This window comes from Adiantum capillus-veneris, chromosome 6 (assembly GCF_014529385.1).
Source record: "Adiantum capillus-veneris isolate H3 chromosome 6, ASM1452938v2, whole genome shotgun sequence".
Classification (NCBI taxonomy): Eukaryota; Viridiplantae; Streptophyta; class Polypodiopsida; order Polypodiales; family Pteridaceae; genus Adiantum; species Adiantum capillus-veneris.
The window spans coordinates 141,952,708-141,956,379 of record NC_140936.1 but is presented as its reverse complement, the minus strand read 5'-3'; the positions used below and the strand labels follow the sequence as shown (position 1 = coordinate 141,956,379).

Below are 3,672 nucleotides of genomic sequence, written 5' to 3'. Positions count from 1 at the left end.
TTCATCGGGTACTGTAATCCCCCCCCTCTCTCTCTCTCTCGTTGTAGTTGAGCAATGTGTTTGTTTGAGGACATTGTGAATCATGGATTGTGTTTTTTTGTTTGTACAGTTATATGAAGACTCCACCACGAAAGTGCACCATGGCAGCAGCTGATGGTGGTTCAGCTAGCATGCTTTCATCCAGTAGCAAGCCTAGGAGCTCCACAACATTGGGCATGAAGTCTGAAACTATCGGCGAAAAAAGCATTGGTACATATCAACTCTATCTCTTCAATTGTAGAAATGTTCTTTTCAATGTTTGTTTATGTTTGTTTACTATGTCAAATGTGGTTTGTAGCAAGATCTTCCTGGAGGATTCAATACCCTAAGCAAACTCGATTTTGCTACACACGAGAGGAGTTGCATGAGGAGTATGGCTTAAGCTTGGAGGGCAAGCTCTACCAGCACCTCAGTGAGGTTGATGTCACAGATCAGGATTGGTCGTCGGTCTTCGTGAAGAAAAGGGAGAAGGGCTCTAAAATCTTTCTGCATATGATGCGACCTGAGTTTGTAGACGAATGCAGGTTACTGTTTCACAAAGTCTACCAAAGCATGCCAGCCAACAAAGAGATCACACACAAGTTTGCAACGTTGTTTTTGTACGAGCGATGCCCAACTTCTCGGCAAGATCCTGCAGGTCGAAAGGTTGCATGGGCTACTTTTGGTGAACAGGTTTTGGACATTGCAAGAAGCTTCCGGGGGGCATTGACAAGAAAGTAAAGATTTGGCTGGAGAATAATGAGGGGACATCACTTCAGCCCCTTTGTCTTGACAATGTCGGGGCAAGTCATAAAAGTGGGCAAAATTCTCTCTTATCTGGCAGCACTTCTCTAGTTAGTGCCTCCTTTATAAGCCAGCAAGTAAATGCACAGGTGGAGCAGATTCTGGATGCAAAAAGGGATGCATTAAAGGTTTTGAACACAACATTGGATAATGTGAGAGTAGAGCTACAAGACAGGAACCAAAATATGTGGAAGATACAAGGGACATCTTCAGCCGCGACAGTGCTTCAGGGGCAATTGCAAGAGCTCCAGATATTGCGGTCCAGCATGAAGGGAGTTGTCGATACTGAACCTGATTTTTTGGTGATTGAAGGCAAGATGGCTGCTCTAACTAGTGCACTCACAGCTCTTGGGGCCGATGCAAGCAGCTCGAACATAAGAGATGAGGTGGATCATCTCCAGGTATGTGTCGACCAAGTCAAGGTAGGATTTTTGTTTATGTGGTAATGCCCTAGGTACTTGAAATGGTACTCTCTTCTACTTAGGTGGTTTTGTTTGCCATGCCAGTTATTTCTATTTATGTGGTAATGCCCTAGGTACTTGACATGGTACTCTTTTCTATTTAGATGTTTTTTTTTGTCATGCCAATTATTTCTGTTATGGTGCTAAGTGCCTGACATACCTGACATGGTAGTTTTTTCTATTGTGGGATTCTATCATGGTAATAGTGCCCAAGGTACTTGGCATGGTAGTTTCTTTTTACATTCTTTTTGTTATGGTGACATTGACCAAGTACTTTTCCATGGTGGTTTTTTTTGCTATGAGTATTTGTTTTTTCGATGGAAGTTTGTCTATTATTGTGGTACTTGTCATGGTAGTTTTTTCTACCATGACAGGTGCAGGGGTCATGGATATTTTTCCAGGTATCATGTAATGGCCAAAATGCCTGTTATGGTACTTCGTTTGATCATTGTGGTGTTTTTTTCATGGCAGTATTTCTTGCTATGGTACTTTTCTTTTGCTATTGTTGTAGTGCTCAAGGTACTTTTCTACTATCCATGGTATATGTCATTACCTTAGAGGTTTTTTGGAAAGCCATCTCTGTTATGGTGGCAGTGCCCAAGGTACTTTTTCATGGTTTTTTTTGCTATGGTTGATTGTTTCTTTAAGGAAGTTTGTTGCTATTGTGGCTGTGCCCAAGGTACTTGTAAAGGTAGTTTTTCCTATTAAGGTGGTTGTACGGTCATTGCTTATTAGTGTGTAGTGTCCAAGAAACTTGTCATTGTAATTTGTTTTTGGTCATGGTGGCTTTTTTATCATGATAGTCTTTCCTGTTATGGTAGTAGCTTTTGCCTTGATGTTTTAATGGAATGGCAGTTTTCTGTTATGGTGATAGTGTCCAAGGTACTTTTCTACTTGCCATGGTATTTTTAATTGCCTTGGAAGTTTTTTGGAGTGTCCAAAGTACTTTTTTATGGTAGTTTTTTCTGTCAAAGGTACTTGTCATGGTACTTTGTGTTGTAATGGTGGTTCTCATATCTAATCCCTGTGGGCCTTTTTTTCTTCATTTGTCATGCAGAAAGAAGTGACTGACTTTGAAGCATCAGCGAGTACGTGTGTGCAATAGATCAACTTTTGTGAGAGCATGTTGGAGCAGGTGAAGGCTGGTGACACAATGTTACTGCTTCCGACAGCTGGCCAACACTTGAGCCACTTGCATGCTACATTCTCTGTTCTAGGAATATGTGCTGCATGTGGTCTTGCATTCATGGCTTCCCATGTGGTTTGTGTATACACGCTAGCATGTGGTCATGCATACCATGCTCTGTGTTTTGCTGCCAGGCTTGGATCAGAGACGGTATGTGCGGACGCCTCTTGCAAGAGTAGTATTCCAGATTCACTTAAATCAATGCTCCTACATACAGGTTGGTTACCGTTGCTTCCAATATCATATAAATCCAAGAACAGTTCAGGTTGCCTTGAAGTATCTGCTGATTGCACAAGCCTGAACTTCACTGATGTGCTTGCAAGTTCTGGCCATATTCCTTGTGTGGCGCCGAACAGGATGACGTGCCAAAGGTTGTGCTACAAGCTACTCCTGAAGCCCATAGTGTGTACTCCAGTGAGGGAACTCCAGTTGTGAAGGTAGACCCCCTTGCAAGCACAGCAGCAGTTGAGCCACAACCAAGCGAAAGCAGTCCAAAGGAAGATGCAACGGTTGAAGATGCGGAGGCAATAGCGCAAGAGAGAGTGGATGCAGTGAAGTGCATGGTAGGTGGTGATGAGAATCCAGATTCTCCCATCTTTCTGAGTGACATGGTGAAGGTGTCAAAGAAGCGCAAGAAAAACAGTGATGGTAAGTGGTAATGGTATTGGACTTGTCAACTTCTATGCAATGTCTGCATGGGGCTGATGTGTTGTTTTATGACATAGGTGGATCTTCCAAAAAGAATAGACCTTCGGAGTCCACACGTTCAAAGCACCATGCTCATCATGCAGATGGAGATATGGGAGAGAGGGAAGCACCCAGATCACCTCCTGCCGTGAAGAAGACTCCTAGAAAGAGTACTCCCCTCCGCAATCCTTCTAGTGTTTCCCACCCCCCCAAGCCTCAAGTTTGCAAGAAATTGTGACTCTTCAATTGTAATACAAGAATCTGTGATTCTTGATTTTGAATGCAAAAGAAACTTTTTTGTCGGCCTCTATGTTTTTGTCGCTTTTATGTCAAATATTGCCTCGTGTTTATTTTTCAATGTTGAATGCTATCTTTTACAGAGTGTCCAAAGGAGAAGGGGACCCTCAAGCTGCCCGTAGAGGAAATCATCATCATCAGAGATCCCCCAAAGTACATTCCCCCAGTTATCTCCTCCTTGCTATATGATGATCCAACCCAATCAGCCCTCATATTAGA

At 42.8% G+C, this 3,672-nt stretch overlaps 1 pseudogene; it reads left to right on the top strand.

Annotated features, from left to right (window-relative positions):
* The first annotated feature begins 1,139 nt into the window (after positions 1–1,139).
* LOC147456392 (uncharacterized) lies at positions 1,140–3,308 on the top strand (annotated as a pseudogene).
* The last annotated feature ends 364 nt before the right edge of the window (positions 3,309–3,672 follow it).